This window comes from Alligator mississippiensis, chromosome 2, assembly GCF_030867095.1.
Source record: "Alligator mississippiensis isolate rAllMis1 chromosome 2, rAllMis1, whole genome shotgun sequence".
Lineage (NCBI taxonomy): Eukaryota > Metazoa > Chordata > Crocodylia > Alligatoridae > Alligator > Alligator mississippiensis.
The window spans coordinates 20,073,013-20,095,210 of NC_081825.1; the positions used below are offsets into that span (position 1 = coordinate 20,073,013).

The window sequence follows — 22,198 nt, forward strand, 5'->3', positions numbered from 1 at the left end:
AAAAGCATTTTAGATGCAGCGGCAAACCCAGAAGTGGACCAGAAGTGCTTTGGGTCCACTTCTGAGCATGCGGGGGACCATTCCCCTGGGCCCCCCAGCTCAGCAGTCAACCATGGGGGAACCCTGGGTGCCCCCCCCAGACCCAAGAGGCACCAGTTGCTGAGCTGGGGGTAGAGACATCCCCCAAGTGCTCCCCAGCGGACCCGGATATGGACTGGAAGTACTTTTGGTTCACTTCCAGGTCCACTGCCGAGCATGCTGGGGACCCCCCCCCCCACACACACACGCTCCCATGGGACACTCCGTCCACCCCAGCATCTCAGCATTCACAAGCTGCCTGGTGCCTTAAGGTATGTAGAAAAAACATTTAAAGCTGTGTCTATGTCTGAATCATTGAATCCTTCTGAATCAATTTGGAGGGATCTGATTCGATTCATAGAAATGAAAGGGTCTCCTGATTTGATTTGGATTCAGAGATTCGGCCACCAAATCGGGCTGAATCAAATCAGCGACCAAAGCTTCACACACCCTTATTGGCTATCGCTACAGGCAAGCATCACCAGAAATAAGGAAGTATCTCAGAGGGGTATGAATGCGGAGTCTGAAGTTGTGCCGGTCAGTCGAGGACAAACAGGTAGGGCTGGTCAAAAGTATAGAAGAATGAGGTAAAAATTATGGTAAAGTGAAGGCTTTGGGCAGGAATCTGGAGCATACCAACCTGGAACTGGCTTTGTTTACAGAATTCCCAAATTCAAATATGCCTGTAAATGCATTTTCCTGAAAAGTTTAAACAAAAGTGATTATGCCACACTCACATATGTGATGATGAAGGAATAACCTTTCCTATTGTACAAGAACTTCTTACTATTTAGAGAAAAAACATTTTTTCCATTTATACAGGGAAGAAAGAAAGGGAAAACAAGGATCAATTTTTTTTTTTCCTTGCACTTATAAAATGTCTTGTGTAATGAAGAACTAATTGATAGACAGGAAATGATGAAGTATCTCTTCAGACTGTGAAAAACTAAGTAAATGCCTGCCACATTCAAGATGCTTCACAGATTTTTAGTCATAAGAAAAATCTCTCCGCTTGAGAGGCTTCAAACTCTATAATCATAATGCAAATTAAGTTGCATATGCATTTTAAATTAGCAATAAAGCATAAAAAAAGTTTACAAGTCTTGCACCTGGTTAATGCCAATACCATAACCCAAAACAAGGGCTTAAGTAGCAGAACAAGTTCTCAACTATTCAAATAATATTAGTTTGCTAACCAGTGATCGGGGTTCTCTGCATATGCTGCCTGCACAGAAATTGTTAGGAGCTAAGCAACTAACCCCACAGAGTTGAACTCATAAAGCAGTTAGGAAACCTCAAGGGCTACACACCTGTATTTGTATATCCCTGCATAGTGCCACTGCAGCTTTTAAGATGGTACCTTGATACCACCCCTTTTGGTTCTTTTTACCACGAACACTGAAACCAAAGTGCACATACCACAAAAGGAAAGACAAAATATGGTTTCTAGGGCCTGTATGACTGAAAAATCCAGTTACTAACAAATAATGCAAATTCTATGTCAAAAGTGTGGATGTGTAGGCAGGCAAGGTTCTTGGGGTAGATGTGATATTTTTTTATTAGACCAACTGAGTAGTTGAAAAAAGTTCTTGGCAAGCTTCTGAGTGCAGTCACCCTTCTTCAGGCATAGGGAGTCTCTACAGGTCTGAGACTCCAACGAATACATTGATATGCATAGGCAAAGTCATAAATACCACTAAATCTGTATCTGTCATACAGGGGAGCGATGAACAAAAGCAAAACCTACAAAATCACTTTCATGAGCAGAAATCTGATCTAGTCACATCATGTACCAAATACATATATACTGGATTCAATGTCTGCTGTGCAGATACAGGAATTTCACTCATACAAGTCTTTAAAGCTACCTGGTCTTTAAAGCTACTGTCTTGGTAGAAATGACTTACCGTACTTACTCATAAAGAAGATGACTCTGATTATAAATAGGGACCTGTCTAAATTGCAGCAAAAATTCACAGTGCATCAGTGGCTTTAATCTTGCACTTTTCACCACATGCCCACACCCCTCCACTGCTAAATGGCTGAGGCAATAAATCATCAAGTTTTTGCCTTGCCTCTCAGCCACTCAGCATTTGGGGGGGGGGGGGAGGGCCTGGAGGGGGTGCTGCAGGGGGGAGCATGGACAGTGCAAAGAGCAAGATTAAAGGTGCCACTGCATTGTGAACTTCCACCATGATTTAGGTAGGTCCCTAATTGTAAAGACCTCCTCCACCAATAATTAGATTGTATATATGGAAAATGTATAAATTTGTTATAATTTTCCAGGTATAGAATCTAATTACTGAAGGTTTCCCTTGAATTTGTTTCCCCCCCACACACACTGTTACAGGAGAGAATATAAATCTGGGGATCAGGTAGCCCTTTGCTTTCGTCTTCCCCCCAACTTTTTCCCTGACAGCCCCTTCCTCCATTTCTTGCTGTCAGATCCTACTCTCCCTGAGCACATGGAAATAAGGAACAGGTTTGAAAACAATAACCTTGAAATTAAAAATAGCTGTAGCAGTTTGCATACAGTACCTTTAGACTTAAGTTTACAGAGGACTGCTGCATGTTACCTTTTTTTTTAATCTACTGCAAGTTTTTGCACAGGTACAATTTGAGCAGCACTTTGGCACCTACTTATGTAGAGTACAAACTCTGTATGGTATTGACCTAAAGCCAAAGGCTTAAGATTTATCATACAGTTCATTGGGCTGGGCCCCACAACAGCCAACAGAATGTGCGTGCAACTCTAGATACCACTCCCCCCCTCCCCCCCACACAAAGGACCCATGAGCTAATTAGCCCTCACTCATGACTGGAATTGGCTGTTCTTGTCACAAGTCCTGGGATGCTCCAACAATGTACATGCAGATAAGGTGCAGGGCAACCTGGTCCACCTTCACCTCATGGAGGGCAGGGCCACAGTAATCACATACACCAAGTTGAGAAAAGGGATAACAGAGGGATCCTGGATGAACTGTATACAATGTTGTGGCTCACCAAGACTTAGAAAAAAAAGAGTCAACAGTGAGGGGGACTGCACTTAATGGACACTACTGTACATCTTACTCAGATGGGCTACACTAACCTATTCTTGTGAGAAGTTCCGATCATGTTTGCCCAATATGTCCCATGTGTTTTCTAGTCATGTTCAGTGTTGGCTGCATTTAAATCAACCTCATAGTTGGTTTCCATCGCTAAGCACATGCTGCTTTTTGCAACAGTTTAATGCTAGACAATGTATTTAGTGAGATTTTGTTGTGTGCAATTATAAGAGGTGGGGACTTTTTCCCCCATGCCAGCTGGGGGAAGAAGCCTCGTCTTGTACTGGAGTAAACAGAGTGGCAATATATAGTGATGTAGGAGGCCTCTAATTTTGACTGACTAATTTCAGCCATCTTTAAGGCATTTACTCAAACTGCTGACCACTAATTCTCTGGGGGAATAATATCAGGTTTAAGAGATCAATTGGGGCATCAAAAATAAAGCATTAAAAACTGAAATTACTTTTGGAAATTCTGTCTGTACAATACACAAACTTAGGAACCTAGACTTTGTGGACTAGACTAACTGGACATCTTGCTGTAAGTCACAGATGCAAGTACCATACGTTCACATTATTTCCATGAGAAAATATAAAGCTGATTACAATTTCCACTAGGTAGAGAACAGCAGCTCCCAGAGAGACGTAAGAGCATAGGAAAGATATAGACAACAAAAAATAATTATTTTGGTGAAAGTTGAAGACCATCTTAATAAAAAATTTTAGAGGGAACCATGAATCTAAGTAAATACTTTCAAGATTCAAGATATTTTGCAGATTTTTAGTAATTTAGCCAGATGCAAAATCCCTCTGCTTAAGAAGCTTTAAATTCTATAATCAAAATGCATATGCAACTTAATTTGCATTATAAATTAGCAATAAAGTATAAAAAGTTAACAAGTTTTGATTTCCCTGCACCTGGTTAATGCCAATGATATAACCCAAGATAAATACATTTCAAGGCTAGTCAAATAGGATTAAAAAAACCTCTTTAATGCCTACTCAGTCTACCAACCTACTTACCAAAAGGGTGACCATTTTTTGTACTTTATGGTTCTTTTATTCCAGTAACATTTTTTAATACTGAATTCATCTCAGAAAATGACCAGATTGAGAGACTGGAATCCATGTTAACATCCTGTTTGCATATTATCAAGAAAGAAATGCCCCTTTTACAGAATTCTGGGGTCACACTTACTACAGAGCTGGGTTGAAGTTTTGCAAGCTGAGAAGCATTCCTTAGCAGAAAACTGGGGTGATACAGCACACACCTCAAGCAAGCATTTTTCCCGTCATTTGTTTCATGGAAGAGAAAGGTAGTGACCTAGTGAACTTCTAAATCTATAAAGTAAGATTGGAGTCCAGAGAGCTGGGTTAACTCCTACTCTGACCGTCCTTCTTTGGAAAGCCACAATGCCTATCGCTTCAGGCTTTTTCCTCTTTTGAAAAATGGATAATTATATGCATCATAAAGTGTTCTGAGATCTATATAGGAAGAACTATAGAAAGTCAAAACACAGGTGTTTGTTTTAAGCCTGATTATATAATATGAAAAAGTAGACCAAAGAAAAATACAGCACTGATACTAAAAAGCAAAGAGGTCAATCAAATTTAATGCATTTATATATCAGCTTAGCATAGTGGCACCACAGACTACCTGAAATAGGCAGGAAAGAGCGGACCAGGCGTAGCTAACATGTGACAAGTGCCAGAGCTGGCATAGGTAGCTTCTGGATGGCATGTAGCAGATTGCTGCTTTGCAGCCTGACCCTGCACTAGTTAGGGCAGGGAACCGAAAGAATAGATCAGACAGGAAGCACGCAGCCAACGAGCACAAAATAGAGCAGCAGTTCAGGAAAAAAGTTTTAGGCAGGAAGCAGAGAGCAAAGTGGTGGATCAGGCAGGGGAAGGAGACCAGAGCAGCACTCAGGGGGGCACAGGGCTTAATCTGTGGCACACCTACCAAAAAAGGTTGGTCCCCACTGCCATAGACTTTTCAAAACTACCACGGCACTGACTGGTTCAAGCTTCTCTTCAAAAAGATTATTTCCCCTTGCTGCTTTCGACAGTATCAAAGTCTACACGAATTGTTTAGACAAAACTGTCATAAACCATTGGTATTATGATACAACTTTGTCATGCCAACCTTGCTGGACCCATTTGTTAGTCACCTTTGCAAATGTTTTCAGGTTTATGTTGCTGGTGTGTGCCATCTCCTAATAAAAATTGTAAAAAGCCACTCTACATGTACAAGAGGATAAAAGGACCTGCACCAAGAGCTATTAAAATAAAATCCTTTTTATTAAACACCAATTTATTTTTTAAACTTTCAGATAAAAGACACAACCTTGAGCTAGGTTAACTATTTCTAAAGCTTGTGGCTCTGCACAGTGCCAACCATAATTCCAGGATGGATATGAAAGGGCAATTTCATTACCATATTTACTCGATTCTAAGACAAGGCATTTCCCCCCCATTTAACATGGGGGAAAAGGGTCTCTTGTCTTAGAATCAAGTATAAGAGAAGCAAGGGGGTACATGGCTGCTGTGGCTCAGGATCCAGCTGTTACCTGCGGTCAGGGTCAAGTTGTAGCCACAGCTGCTGCATGCCTCCTCACCTCCTTCCCCACATAGCATCTGTACCCCAGCATCTCTACCCAGAAGCCTCTTCTCTCCCCACGCCAGCTGCAGCAGCACTGTGATAACACAAGGCTGGGGTTGCCATGGAGACCAGCCCCAGCCATGCTGTCAGGCAACATGGGAGGGCAGGACAGGAGGCTGCTCCAGAGCCACTGGGATCTTGCAGCAGGGGCAGCTCATAGCTGCGATCCACTGCCTGCGTACCCCTGCCCAGCGTGCAGGCTGCAGACTGAAGCTCTGCCAGCAGCTCCAGACCAAGCTGCCCCTGCCTCGAGATCCCAGTGGCTCCGAAGCAGCCCCCTGCTCTGCCCGGCCGTGCACCCTGCCAGCATGGTTGGGATTGGTCTCCATGGCAACCCCAACCTTGTGCTATCACAGCACAGCTGCAGCTGGGGTCTCCAGGGAGGCCAGCACCAGCCATGAAGGCTGGGAAATGGAGTTCACTGCTTGCCCAATCCAGCCCACAGACTGGACTTTGCCCACTCCCTCTTAGATTCAGGTAAATACAGTAATTATATATCCTAAAAAAAAAATTAAACTGTCATCTTTTATTCCTATATCAATCATGCAGTTTACTTGAACAAAACTGAATGAATGACTTTTTTTTTTTTTTTTTTTTTTATGTCCCTGAGATCATGCACCAGGCTTTGCAAACTACGAACTGTGAACACATATCAACATAAATACAACATATTAGATAATCTTACAGCAGCTCCTGGTACTATAGCATTCCACTGGGCCAGGCTAGCCAGGTCCGCGCGGCACTATGCAGGTCCCAGCCATTCAGTGGGGAACCATGTGCTGCTGGGACAGGCTGAGCTGACTCTGTTCTGCACTGTGTAGGTCCCAGCCCTGCAGCCAGGAACCGTACAGCGCAGCACAGAGCCAGCCTGACCCATTCCCACCTGGCAGCACGCAGTTCCCAGCTACAAGGCCAGGACACACATGATGCAGCATGGAGCCAGTCCAGCTTGGCTCATCCCCTCCCAGCAGCACGCAATTCCCAGTTGCAAGGCCAAAACCTGCATGGCACAGCACTGAGTCAGCCAGGCCCATCTCATCCTGGCAGTACGTGGTTCCCTGTTCCATGGCTGGGACCCACGCAGTGAGGCACAGAGCCGACCCAGCCCATCCTCTCCTGGAAGCACACAGTTCCTGGCTGCAAGGCCAGGACCCACACAGCACAGCATGGAGCTAGCCTGGACAGTCCCAGCAATACGCGGTTCCTGGCTGCAAAGCCGGGACAAATGCAACGAGGCATATAGCCAGCCCAGCACATCCCCTCTACGTCGCACCACATGGGTCCCAGCCATGCAGCGGGGAACCATGTGCTGCTGGGAGTGTACGAGACACATCAAGCTAGCTCTGTGTAGTGCTGGTCCCAGCCTTGCAGCCAGGAGGGGACAGGATGGGCTGGAATGACTCCATGCCATGCCACATGGGTCCTGGCCATGCAGTGGGGAAAATCACTGCTGGATTGGGCGGGGCTGAGCTGGCTCTGTGCCACAGCACATGGGTCCTGGCCTTGAAGCCAGGACCCACATGCTGCTGGGAGGGGTCAGGACAGGCCCACACCCACCCTTTCCCATGCATACAATCACACCCCCCCCTACAAACACCCACTGACACTCCCCCAACCACACATCCCACTAACCCCCACATATGCCCCCTTGCCCCTCTACACACAATATATAAAACTAAAACTATTTTGAGCTATTATGCAATCGCCTCTATATACACTATGCAAACACACACAAATCAGGATTTTAAAAAATGTAATTAAAATATGTTATAGTACATGTTTGATTTTTTTTAGTATATGATCTGGGTTTTTTTCTTGTTCCAAGACGACAGACTCCCACTTTCCTCCGCTCCCAAAAGGAGTGCTTGTAGGGCAAGGGGAGGGCCTTCTGGTGGCAAAGATCAGGGGTTAGGGACAGGATCTCCTGTCCTAAGACAGCAACCAGGGGGCGGGGCAACTCTCAAGGGGCAGAGCTACCCATGCAGCCCTCAACAGCTCACCAAAACTTGCTAAGCAGCTCTCCAGCCAAAATAATTGCCCGCCTCTGATCTAACACATCACATAACCCACTTCCTTTTAAGGAAAGAACAAACCTTATCAAAACAGATTTATCTAGGCTTGCTTTCAACTACGCAGGTGCTTAGTTCCCAATTGGAACTTTTGCAACATAAACTCTTCAAGCAGAAAAGAAAATTTCTAGCAACTTAGAGATCTCTGAAACTTAACAGACCCATACTTCTGAGGCTATTGACTTTTAAAGCCTCTCTCAAACCTAAAAAGACTTAAGTTACTAGTGAACCATCCGAGTTTTTGAGATTTTATGAATTTTTTTAAAAAGAAGTAAACGTTTCAAGTTTCTGTACCCTTTGACCAACCAGGAAAAAAAACAAAAACCTAACAGTCACTTTGACTGAGATTCAGTGCCAAATCAAAAAGAAAAAAAATACACTTTACCTAAAAGGGGAAAAAATAGAACAGGGAAAAAAGCAAACACTTCTGCTCCCCCCCACTGATACATGACCTCACGAACAGGAGATTCAAACCTCCCCCCAGCTTCAGGTGTACTTGTCTTCCCCCCGCCCTCCTCAAATGGCCACCTCCTTTACCTCTGGCATCTATTCTTATGCCTGGGGAATGTGAAAGATGGTCAGGTTTGCACGGGTTAGTCAATTAGATAATAAAACTGGACTTTTCAACAGACAAAAATGTACTTTTTACCAAAGAAGCGTCAAATTTCTGCTGCTTTAAAATGTGGTATTTGCCAGAAAACAGATTGCTGGGATTTTTCAAGGTCTCCCTTTCAGAGCGCTATACCAAGGGTTTGGGGGAGTTTCGGGGGGGAAGGGGGGTCCACATTTAAAATTGCTTGAGTAACTTTTCCGTTCTCCCTTAAGAATTGCACTCAAAGCATGCCCAACAAAATTCAGAAGTACAGTAGTGTGAAAAGCTGTGAAGCTAGTTATCTGGCATCATATGCTCCAACTCCATGGAAATCAGAAATAAACTGAGCAGCTTCATGCTACTTCTGCTGAATGAGACTGGGGCATTGTAAACCATGCCAAAGTTCATGGACTAAATTAAATGTCCAACTCCCACTGAACCACATTTCAAAAACAAAGTACTGTATCACAAAATACATCACAATTTGCTACAGTACAGTAGATCAGCACCCATGACATGGATGTAGTAGGCATAAGGACAACTACCTTAAAGGGTAGAAGAGGTGTACAACTTTCAGGGAAAAGACTGATATCACCATGAGTAAGACTGCTCTGAGCATGTGAGGCCAGAAGCTCTGTAACAAGTTGTAGATGTAAAAAGGAGTCAAGTGTAGCCAAGATCCAGCCAAGCTTTTTCTGTTTATGGAAAGCAGTGGAATCTTCTCTGTAGAGAGCTCTGTGCTGCATCGCTCCCAGAAGCAGATCACTCTGTGAAGATGCATATTCACGTGTAAGAACAGGGAACAGATTTTAAGCACTAATGAGGTGCTAACGTGTCTAAATTTGTTCTGCCCTGAAAATAGTTTTAAAAGACACGTTACATTGTAACTTTACAAACATTCAATCAAAAAACTGTTCTAAGACATTGTCTTCTTTTAGTCCTTTGTAAAAAAACACTTTTGACTTGAGCAAGGTCACTATCCCTCTTAAGTTCTGATGCCACGTTTCATAAACACCTTTCAGGTTACCATTAAAAATCATGTGGAAAATAAGCATTTCTCAATTTGTCAGAGAAATCTGGGGATCACATCCTTCCTCAAGGACAATTTCACTAAAGTAGCACACTTTATTCTGATTTTATTTTTTGGAAATCTGGCATTATCAGTATAGGGCTACAAGCAAAAACATCTGAACACAAAAAGAATACTTTCACTAGGCCATGAGATTCTTAGCTCTTATCTCTTTCTGCCACTGTGCTTTCAAGAAGAGAGCTTGGCGTCATTATCGATTCCAAGATGAACATGGGCCACCAATGCAAGGACACAGTCAACAAGGCTAACCGCACCTTGCCGTGCAGCCACAGATGCATCACAAGCAGGGCCAAGGAGGTGATCCTCCCCCTCTACGCAACACTGGTCAGGCCGCACTTCAGGAGGGATGTGGCCAGCATCAAGATGGTCCAGAGGAGGGCCACCCGTATGATCCAGGGACAGCAGGGCAGACCCTATGAGGAGAGGCTACAGGACCTTAACCTGTTCAGGCTTCACAAGAGAAAACTGAGAGGGGACCTGGTGGCCATCTATAAACTTACTAGGGGGGACCAGTGGGGAATGGGAGAGACCTTGTTCCCCTGAGCGCCTCCCGGAGTAACAAGGAATAACGGCCATAAGTTGTTAGAGAGTAGGTTTAGACTAGACATCTGAAGGCACTACTTCACTGTCAGGGTGGCTAGGATCTGGAACCAACTTCCAAGGGATGTGGTGCTGGCTCCTACCTTGGGGAACTTTAAGAGGAGGCTTCACAATTACCTGGCTGGGGTCATTTGAGCCCAATTCTCTCTCCTGCCCAGGGCAGGGGTCAGACTAGGAGATCTGCAAGGTCCCTTCCGACCCTATATTTATGAATCTATGAATCTAGCACCTATGGACAGCTCCACACAAAACATAAACATGCTCTTGGAAAACCTGTTTAGAAATCGGTCACTTCACCTTTTTCAGGAATGTATTGCTTATATTAACTTTAAGATACTTTAATGATTTCATTTCTGTGTTAACTCAAGACTGGCAAAAGTCTATATCAGGGGTTTTCAACCTTTTTTGGTTGGGGTACCCCCAGAGGCTGGTCAATGTGCAGGGGGGGGGGGGTGCAAGGGAGAGACAGGGGATCTCCCCTGCACAGCATGCAGCAGCAAAACCGGAAGTGCCGCCAGCTTCTCCATGCCACTGTTGCATATCCCCTGGGGCCTTCCAAAGTACCCCAGGGGTACATGTACCCCTAGTTGAAAACCTCTGGTCTATATAATATAAATTAGGATCATAAGGAAGGTCAGGCTGGAAAGGACCTCACAAGGTCATCTAAATCTAACCCTTTGTTCAAGGCAGGATTGTCCCTGACAATCACAGCCAGGTACCTGCCTAACTTGCTCTTGAAAATTTCTAGGGCAGAGGCCACAACTTCCCTATGTAGCCCACTCTATTGCTCAATCACCCTCGTAGTCAGTTCCTCCCAACTGCCAACCTAAATTTCCTGTTACAGTTTGAGGCCACTGTTCCTAGTCCTGCTCCCTACAGCCACAGAGAAGGGTGTCTCAGTCTTCTCTATTAACTGTGCATGCAATTATTTTGTCTCAAGTGCAGGACTTTGCACCTGTGCTCACTGAATTTCATCTGGTTGATGGTGGACCAGTTCTCCAATTCATCCAAGTCATTCCACATACTAGCCCTACCCTCTCCAGAGTACAGGCAACCCTCACCATTCACAGGGGATACGTTCTCATGATCACCGCGAATGGCGAAATCTGCAAATAAGGCACTGAGTTCATGAATGCAGTGCTCCTGGCAGCTGGTGGGGGGCACGGCTCTGGCGGCAGCAAGCACAGAGCTCTCAAGGAGCTCCTGCAAGCATATAAAGTGTATTTAAAATGTGGGCTCAGCATTCATGAATATTTGAAACCACGAATGCCGAACCCGCAAATAGTGAGGGTTTCCTGTATCTGTAATTCTACCCAATTTGGTGCATCCAAATCATTAATGAAGATGTTGAACAATCCCAGATCCAGAACAAATCCCTTGCTTGATACCACTTTTCAACTGGACAGCGAGGCATTGATGACTACATGTTTCCCTCACTTTATGCAGGTTATGTACGTTCAAATTCATTCTTATGCAATAACCTTTTTTATACCAAAAATTTGTTATATGCGAGGTAAATTCACTCCTATGTGATAGGTGTGGCGGAAGCCTGTAGTCAGCTGCTTTGTGCAGTGCATTGTGGGAGTGATGCACAACAAAATATAGTCTCCCGTGTGGATCTGTGCTCCCGCTCATCATCTATGACACGTTTCTGTAGTTCCCATCCCCATTATGGCTTCTATGCATCCCGCTAGCCATCTCCTACCCCTCTCCCTGGTCCATCACCATCCTCTCTTCACACTAACTAAATATTCACCACCACCCTGAGCTTGTGTGTACTTGTCCACTGTTGGCAAGTACTAAAGGTGTCTTGTAAAAGTGGTAGAAATGGGTCTGGGGGTCAGTACAGTTGATGTCTTGGAAAATATCTCTATTTGTTACATTGTAAAGTGGGTTCCCTTTATGCAAATTCGAGTTATGCACTGTTTTCCAGGAACTCATGTACAGCATAAAGCAAGGGAAACCTGTAATGTGGGGGGGGGGGGTGAAGAGTGTGTGTGGATGTGGGAGGGTATGGGAGGTGGGAAGGGTGGATGGGTTAGGTGTGCACATGGGGTGCTTCCACCAGTCCATGTCCCCCTGCCCAGTCTTTGTGATGACTGAGCCCAGCCCATCCACAAGCTGGGGGGTGGGGGGGGGCTGGGGGTGCCAGCACATTGCAAAGGGTCAGGAAAGCAGCTGCTGCTGGTGGGCAGCAAGGGAAGCTCCTAGCAGAGGGGAGGGAGTGAGAAGAAAGCCAAGCCTGGCAGTGCTGATTCTCTTGACCTCTGCCATGCCTATCCATCCGGGCTGCAACCAAGCCTGCATTGGCTCCTGCTGCTGTCCACCCCCCCACCTGTCCTGTGCCTGCCTGGGGGCTGCAACCAAGCCTACACTGTCTCAGGTTGCTGCTGCTCCCACCCCACACCTGCCCAGGACTTTGCAAGCAGCCAAGCTTCTTCACACCCAACTCCATCCATGTGCTCCCCCACCCAGTCATGCACAAGCAGGACCAAAACAAACTGCAAGCAGAGCTCGCCCCCTTCAATGCCACAGCTTACCCACCCTACCTGCTGCCCAGGGCACTGCAGCAGGGACAGAAAGTCATCACTGCAGTACAAAGGAGCCTAGTAGTTACCCAGGTGGCGGCAGCAGCCCTGCCTGGAAGCTGTACCGGCTGGCTGGGCTGTGGACCTCCAGTAGGGGATGCTGGGAGTGCAGCATGCACTGCCCCAAGCAGGAGGTGGCAGGACTCTGCCCCATGCACAGCACAGCAGGGGCAGCTGCCAGCCAGGCTAGATACAATTAATTGGTGGGTGCCCACCTGTGGGCTGGATCCAATCAGTGGCAGACCACATCTGGCCTGTGGGACCATACATTGCCCACCCCTGTTCAAATGTGCACCTGAATGCACAACAATTCAGCTGGGAAACAGTGGGTCACAAATACATCTTTTCAAGGGAGTTAGCCAGCCTAGAGCAGTGGCTGTCAATCTTTTTGGACACAAGGCACCCCAAATGCCAGCTTTCACTCTTTTTTTGAAAACAGAAAATTAATTGAGCAATTGTTCTGTTGCAAAGAACCCAGATCAACATGTTTTTGACACTATGGATTCTTATTTGAAATCTCTGGGTTTTTCTTTTGAATCTTGTATAGGTTTGCACACCTACTAGTGCTAGTACTGCATGGCAGCCAGATGCACCCTTCAAAGAATCACAGGGCACCCTAGTTGAGAATAAGTGGCCTAGAGAGAAAGGAGCTATAGGTCTGTTAAAAAGAAGTTCTGTTTGCTTTACTCAAATACACCAACAAGATGGAACTACATTACTTGCTTCTTATCTATCCTTCCCTTCCCTTGCAACATGTCCCACTAAGAGCACTTTGGGGAGGGAAGAGGTGCTCTACCAAGGACCACATGCCTGGTATAACTAAAAGGAATTTGTGGCATTGCAAGTTACTATATCCTTCCCAATATTAAATACAGTAGAGAGGATGAAGTCTACTGTCACAAAACAAAGCCACAGAAAAATGAGGGACCTACTTAATCCATCAGTGTTCGGAATGTTTATATTCCAACTCCAGAATGGGTAAAAGTGAATAGACAGCTAAAGTGATAGATAAAAGGGAATAGATAGCTTTGATTGAGGCAATACACATCATGAGAGTAGCAGCAAACAAAACAGAATGTACTTGGCAGATCAGAGATAAGAAAGCATGCATGCACTACACAGCCATATTGTAGCTCCCAGAAGACTAAAAAAAAAAAAAAAAAAAAATCACAGGAAAATTTCATCTCTGCAATTCAGCCACTAGAAGAAATACTGAAAGTTACACAAAAATGTAGCAACTAGCAGTGACCTAGAGGGGGAGTTCAGATGAATATCAGAAATGCTAGACATCTCTCTCCAGGTGCAGAACTTGATTGGCCAAGAGAAGCTTGAACCACCTCCCAACAGGGGTAGGCAAGACTAAAGTTAACATGAAACTGTGGGGATACTTTAATAATACAAACACTATATGCAAATGTGGAGGAAACTTTCAGACTATAAGACACCTACTGACCTGCCCAAACATGGGGAAACCATGCTCCAACAAGGAACTCGCTAAGGCTACAACTTGAACAGCAGTATGTGCCTGTTTTTAGGCTCAAATTTAAACATGATGACAGGACATAAGACGACAATGACGAGTGGTAATATACTATAACATGGTGACTTATAACTAGGTTAACCACATTATGCAGTGTATAATGCAGTACTGCATAAGATGCTGTAATTTGCTACTGTTATAGCAAATCAAGTTAAAATTATTTAAGTTTATTGCAATTCTTCTAACTCCAGAGCTCAATGACATTAATACTCTAACATATTATATACAAAATCAAAATGCCTACCAAAAAGGGATATATGAGCCAGCAGGTAAGAGTAATTAGTTTAAATGCCACAGATGCCTTTAAAAAAAAAAAAAAAAAAAAAGTATAGTATTAGCATAAGCACTAATTTCAGCATATTAAAACATAAAATTATTAGTGATGCCAACATATCAAAACAAAACTTTAAAAAAAGCTAAAAAAAATTTTAAAAAACAGTCAATATCATCTTAACACTATAAACAACAAATTCAATATATGTTAAAATGAAAATGATGGTGCATTCAAACACGTTTACATACCCTGTAAGTAAGCTTGTTCAGATATTTTATTTCCCTTACATAAAGAGCACAAATTAAATTCCTTAGATTTATAATTTTCCTGCTTTTCTACTAAGCCCATAATTACTCACAATGGCATGATGGCAATAAAAAAAGAAAATAAAATACGTAGGATCACAGAAAATAGTTCAATAGCTGCATAAGTCCTGCTTTATCTTCTAACATTTAATAAAAATGTTCTATTTTTTGCCTTCTGATGCAGTAGTAAATGCAGACTTATACATTTATCCAGAATATTAATAAGTAATGATGACTAACTCCTTAGAAAGGTATTATATACATTTCTAGAAGAATAAAATACAATTCTGAGAATGTTAATAGGCATCACATTAGGAAGTACTTGCACCAAATTGTGGTAGCACAGGGGCACAGAAGTATTGCATGGTGCCTCTAAATCTGGCTTGTCCAACATACCAAGCCATTTTCTGAGGCCCGCAGTGCTGTGACGGGAAACGAAAGTAAACACTGTTTACTTCCGTTCCCACCCCTTGTCCCTCCCCCAGCCCCTCAGCAGGTGACCGGCGAACATGGGCTATGAGGCAGTTGGCTGCCCGGTGACTGCTGACCCTCTCCCCAGGGGGAGCAGGGCCCCTCTCTCAGCTCCCCCGACTGCAGCCATGGAGGCCAGGGTGGGTGAGCTCACACCAGGCAGGTCCCAGGGCCCGGGCAGAGGTGGCCTCCGTCCCCTCCATGCCCATCACGCGGCTCCTTTAAGCCCCGTGCCAGGGGTGTGCCACAACGCATCAACAAGGAGGGGGCAGCGTGGGGCAGGGCGGTCCAGTCCGGAGATGAGCATGCGAGTGTGAAACATGGCTGCCTGGCTGTCAGTGGGGCCGCATCCCCAGGCAGGATGCTGAGGAGCCCGCCCAGGGGTGCCACACGCGTGCGTGCGCACACTCGTGAGGAGGAAGCACAAGGTCACACTCGCGCCTTCCTCCTCCTCCTCGGGAGCCAGGGGCAAGGAGGGAGGCGGGCTGCACACACGTGGCTGTGTGTGAAGACTGGGCTCCTCATCCCCAATGGAGCCGGGCAGCATCCTGAGGTGCTGCTTCTTCTCCTCCTCCTCGCTGCTGCTGCTGGAGGCCAACAGCTGACAGCTCTTCCACAGCTTCCTCTACCTGGTGCTGTACGCCCAGGTATCCCAGGGCAAACCTGCATTATGCTTTTTTCATTCATTGAGAAGTCAGCAGAAGCAAAAGTGTTTATTTTAGTCAAGTGTTTGGTATTATTTCATTGTTGCTTTTATATTGTTTTTATTTTGGATTTTAAACCACATTTCCAGACCCATTTCATTGTCACTTTCAGCAACTTCATTGGTGTCAAAGGTCATGTGACATCACTTCCTGTGAGGTCTTCCAATATGGCCCGCCACCCCACTGGGTGATAAAAAATTCATGTTCCGGCCCCACATTCAAAAAGGTTGGACACCCCTGCTCTAAATGCTCTTGCACTGGATGCACAGGAAGCAAGGAAGGCTGAAAAGCACACCCACAGGCTAGTCAGCAATGGAAGAACAAGGCCACAATGAGCTTTGAGTCTTTCCTCCCAATATCGTGCCCATCAGCATATTGGTATGCTGCACTTAGGAAACACCACTGCAGTAGATACAGGCAGAGTTGTGGGGGCAGTAGGAACAAGACTGACTCAAAACAGCATCAGCCTCTTAGGCTTCAACTGGGACAGTACAACTAAGATGTTTCTGCTATGTCTTTTTTTAAATTCATATATAGCTCTTCTATATTGTACTAAAACAATTTAAGTTAATGTGTTTGATAAGCTAATAAGCCATTATAAATTTGATAAAGTAACAAGTTTGCTAGTATACATCTCACTCAACGCAATTGATTCTGGTGGTCCACTCAAAGCCCCGAACCAGAAGCAGCTACCTGGGTTCTAAACCCAGCTCTTTTACTGACTTACTGTGTGACCTGACAAATCACTTTCCCTCTCTTCCTGTATTTGAGAGTTTCTGAAATTCTACAAAAATCTTTGGAAAGGAAGCATTATTAATGAATACCCTATCAAGAAAGTCATACACCCTGTTCAGGGGTTTTTCACTATGGAGATGAGTTATACGTAGGTTGGCAGGATTCATTTTTTAATCAATAAATGTCAATTTCACCTGACACTCATGGACAGACGGAAAAAATATTTCTATCAGTAATCCTACACATTTATAGAAAGGGGACATAGAAAAAAAAATCATGGTGGGGGTAAGAAAATCTGGGGCAGGGGGCACTGCACATACTTACACATGGCAGCTGCTCCAGGCAGGATGGGGGAAACCCTGGCTACACCACCTGCTCTTCTAACGGTGGCTTGGGCTGGAGGCCATGCTGGGAAAGGGGGCTGAAGGGGCACGTGTTGGCAGCATGGAACCTGGTGCTGCTGGCTACTTGCTCTGCTCACGTTCCAGCCAGGGTTCATATGCCAAAGTCCCGGAGAACCTGGCCCAGCCTGTGTGTGATCAAGGCAGGGGTCAAACTCCACCAAGCCTGGCCCGGAACAGCCCAGCCCAGCCACTGTGTGATCAAGTATGCTTTATTGATGTATGGATATTTACTTTTTATAATTGTACATGATTTTATAAACACTTTTAACAGTACAGGTTTCTTTCGCTTTATGCTGTACATGTGTTCCTGGAAAATGACACACAACTTGAATTTCCAAAAAGGGAACCCACTTTACAATCTAACAAATAGGATACATTCCAAGGCATTGACTGTACTGACCCCCAGAGCCATATCTACCACTTTTTCAAGACAATTTTTGTACTGTCCAACTGCAGACAGTACACACAAGCACAGGGCACTGTCATAATGGGGATGGCAACTACAGAAACACATCACAGACAATGAGCAAGGAGCAGATCCACACAGGAGACTATATTTTGGTGCGCATCACACCACACAAAGAAGCTGACTGCAGGCTTCCACCACACCAGAGTGAATTTACCTCACGTATAACAAATTTTTAATATAAAAAGGGTCATCGCATAAGAGCGAGATCGCATATACAGAACCCACATAAAGTGAGGGAAACTTGTATACTGTCTGCCCTCACCCCTTATTGAAAGAAATGCTTAAAAACATTGATTTTAGCCATCTACATTACTACAAAATAAAAACTGAATTATGTCAAGCCTAGTTACCTGTCAGAATGAGCTAAAGGAATTATTTTTATTCAAAATGAGCATTCAAAAGACAGACCAAGATTAAGATATTGTAGGACTATCTACAGAAATTTGGAGTTTGTACAGTTTTGATATTGTTACAGAAATCTGGAAAAAAAAAACATGGAAAAAGGGGAACTTCAAGATGAGTTTGTTTAAAAATATTAGCAAATACTAGTTTAAATAACGTTGCTTCCTGAAGAATGAATGGTATCCTAAGTAAAAAGAAGATATCCTAAGTAAAATCTTGGTCATTTACCAGGTAATAAATAAAAGCAGTAAGTATCTCACTGTACTGACATAATGTGCACTGGCAATCAATAGCATGACTGGGGCAGGGCAATCGGGGCAGCCACCCAGGACTCCAACAGCGGTGGGGGGGAAGTGGCAGCCACATGATCAGGCCAGTGGCACTGAGTGTGGTAGCTGCCCCAGGTGTGTGACCATGTTGTTACACCTCTGTTGGAAAGAAGCAGAGATGGAAGTTAGGCATGTTGCTCAAAACAGTGACAGAAATTAAGAGTGTTAGAAGCTGGTGAATAACTAATGCATCCAAGTACTCGCATTATCAAGAGAAAGGAAACTCATTCTCTGGAGCAGAATCTTAGGGACAGGCCACACCAGCATCCCAGTCAATAGCAACTTATGTGATATAGGGCATTGGGAGAAGCAGTCTCTGTAGTAGTCAAATGCCAGGCTGCTCAGGGCTTTGTGGAGAATAAAAATGCGCTTAGAGTTAATGCAGTCACAACATTATCCACCACATTTTTACAAGAAACTTTTTCGGAGTGATTGCAAAACTTGCCAGTTATGCTCTTTCATGTTACACCTTCATGCTTTACAAGGCAGTTTCTGCAAAGTATGACCAAAGGAGGATGAAACATTTTGGACAATCCCAGAAGACAAATACCTATAACTAACAGATAGATAATTCCACTTGTTATGCTGCCAGAGATTGGCAGAGCTATGTACAAAAGCCTTAGTATAAATAAACAGGAGGTATGAAATATTTCATTTCTATTTTAAAAACCAATTAATTATTTTACCAGGGACAAGATTTACATGATCATACAGACACAGAATATAGATAATCTGAAAAAGGACTTGCTTTAAGGCTTGTCTACCTGGATACCTAGGAAAAATAACACAAATTATAAAGGTAGACCATGTTCAAGGACAAATTAAAGCCTGCATATAGTACTCATAAATATGACTAAGAGACTCAACATACCTCTTATGGAATAGCAGAATTAGTACATTAGCATTCAGTGCACTCTACCTGTATACCTAAGTGTGTAATTCATAACTGCATAACATAAGGCCAGTCCCAATTTTCAGCCCATTCCTTTCACTATAACTATAATCTGCTTTCCAATAAAGTGCATTAATCCCTTAAGCATATAGTAACTTTTGGTGCCACTGTCTAGTTTGTAACATGAAGTAACTCTTCAACTTAGAAGGCGGCACAAAAACTATAAAAGGAAAGCAACGGTCAAAGGGCTGCAGCTGACGGGAAATAGATGTCTTGAAAGTGAGAAGGCCAGTTTGGGGGTGGATAAGCCTGAAGCACTGAAAAGTGCTGCACACTTAAGCTGCTTGCAGACTTGAAAAAACAACAACACTGGCACATTACTTTAACTTGGTGCACCCCTGCACCAAGCGCAGCGCATGCCCAGAAGCGGCACTGCATTAGTTAGACCTGGCTTTCCCAACGTCTATATAGATCGGGCACTTCAATGGGGCTCTTTTGGCACTTTTATCTATTAACTGATTGAAACTGCTTTAGATAAAACACCAGAAGGCACTGCTGAAGTGCCTGATCTAAACAGACGCTGCAGAGCCAAGTCAAAGTAACGCACTGCTGCTTCCAGTAAAGCGCATTTTTTAGGGGGAGTGTTCCCCAAAATTTATCAGTGCCCTTAATGACAATTATTTTAACTGAGTTTGAGTAAGTACACACTGGTAAGTGCCTTTTTTAGTCCCTAAGGCTAGGGACAGAAATTACACAAACAAAGGATAAAAAACTGGTTCAAATCTGTAACACAACTGAAGTTTAGTGCACATGAAACACTTTCAAAATGACCAAAACCAGTTTAAGATACACCTGGATGGATGTGGTATCAGACTTAACTTGCATCTGCAAGGGATCTGGGACAGAAGTTCAATAAACCAATTTAACCTAAATCAGTTAACTCACAGTCCCCCAGCATGCACCTCCCCTACAATAACCCCGCTCCCCCCCACCCTCCTTGCAGGGTTGGCAGGCTAGCTTTGAGTCAAGCCGTCTGCTCCAGCCAAGCAGGGAGGTGTGTATTATCATATCACGATTCTAATTGCTTGCCTAAAGACAACTAAGTTTCTTGGCTCTCTTAAAAAAACGGCCCAAAAATACAAGCCACCCTTCAAAAGTCAAAATACTCTTTCAGTGATGAGATCAGAAAAAAAAGTTCTATAATGTGAGCATGACATTTATTACCTGGTAGTGCAGTTCTAATGCTATTGTCTATAAGATAGATAAATTCAGGCACAATTATCTACCAATTATCTCTATCTTTGGCATACTAAAGCTTCAGAAACTAGTGCCTACAAGGCCTTTATTAAGAGATTAATTGTACATTTCAGTTAATACCTAACTACATTTGCTTTGCATCATTAGCTTCTTCAAATTAAATAAGCTTTGTGTATGCATTGTATTTACCTATTACAACAGATGCAAACTTCTCAAATGCTAGCAATGCCCCAAAAAGATTACTAGCATGCACTCCATGATTAAGTGACTTGAGGAGAAGAATCACAGGTTTTCTGCCCTGAAAAGGGAGATTTGTTTCCTTTGTCTGTTGTTTTATTAATACTAGCCAATTGCCCATGAAGGGGGGGGGGGGGGGGGGAAGAGAGCAGGCAGGGATGGAGCCCCGTGACTCCACCATCCAGGCCCGCTGCCCCCTTCCCTCCTGCTGCTTGGGGTCTGGGTCCATTCCCCCACTCCTCACCCCAGTAGTGGGGGGAGGGGAGAAGCAGGCCCGGGCCCAATGCAGGAGGACCAGGCCAAAGGGTGGAGAGAAGTTGGGCAACTGCAGTGTGGGGGAGCAGCAGACTTGGGCCAACCCAGTGGTGACGGTGGGGGGGGGGGAACAGGAGGAGCAGGCTCAGGGCTGACACGGGGTAAAGGGGGGGTGGAGGAAGAGTGGGCCTGGGCCTGAGAGGGGAGACGAGGCCCACTCCCCAGCCACTGCTGCGTTGGGCCATGTTAAGCCAAGCCTGCTGCTCCTCCCCCACCGCCATGGCAGGTCTACTCCTCACCTTGCCTCACCTCCACGGCTGCAGCGCACCTGCTCCTCCCCCCACCACTACTGGGTCAGCCCTGCAGGCAACAATGACAGAAGAGGGGAAAGTGCGCCAGTGACCTCGCCCCCTGCAGCATCCCAACCCCGCTCCCCCTGCGCTGCCGTGACCTCCAAGGAGCAAAGGGGGGCAGGCGGGACCAGCTCTGCTGGCCTTGCCCCCACCCCACTGCATCATCGCCACCTGCAGGAAGCAGGGCAGGGGGACGAGGCCAGCACTGCTCGCCTCACTCCCCTGTTCCATCCACTCCATTGCAGTCACCTCCAGGGAGCAAGGGGGGCCTCGCCACCTCCACCCTGTCCAGTGTCCTCACCATCAGGGTGGTGCGTGCGTTGCCACCTGTTTGAATGCTTCTTCATACACTGATTGGCTATTTGTCATCCAACCAGAGTGTGAATAAAGTGTTATGGACAGACAGATTAAGGCTTTTATATTATTAAACTGGTATTATCCCCTATTGTACATTTACTTATGTTTGTGCAAATCAATTTTACTTCTTCCACACTGTTGCCTGCCCTGACAATATGAAATAACCTTGGCAACATTCACTGAGTATAACTGAACAATAGCAGTGTGCAAAACTTTGGTCGTCGATTTGATTGGGAGAAGATTTGGCCTGATTCAGAGACCGTATCACCGAATCAGAATCGAATCGGGAGACAAAAACACCCTTCCAGATCAATTCAAAGCCTTCAAATTGATTCAGAAAAGATTCGGAAAAGATTAAGAGATTTGGCGATTCGGAAGGCAGTCTTGCAGGAGAACAGAAACTGAGGAGAGGGAGGGGGAACATGGGGGGGAAAGACTGACATCTGTAGCTGGCCAGTGACTGTGATCTTTCCCTGAGTCCCATTCCAA

The 22,198-nt window shown here is 44.8% G+C and overlaps 1 protein-coding gene across 5 annotated transcripts in view; it reads right to left on the minus strand.

Annotated features, from left to right (window-relative positions):
• ZFYVE28 (zinc finger FYVE-type containing 28) overlaps positions 1 to 22,198 on the minus strand; it is a 289,590-nt gene that overhangs the window by 222,612 nt on the left and 44,780 nt on the right. For 2 of the 5 annotated variants that reach the window (XM_059721512.1, XM_014607707.3), the window contains exon 1: positions 8,993 to 9,183. The exons of 1 other annotated variant lie outside the window; for it this stretch is intronic. The gene's annotated coding sequence lies outside the window, so the exon portion shown is untranslated. Of the gene's footprint in view, positions 1 to 8,992; positions 9,193 to 22,198 lie in introns of those variants that run through there. 2 more of the 5 variants (XM_019478878.2, XM_059721513.1) reach the window with 2 other exon arrangements.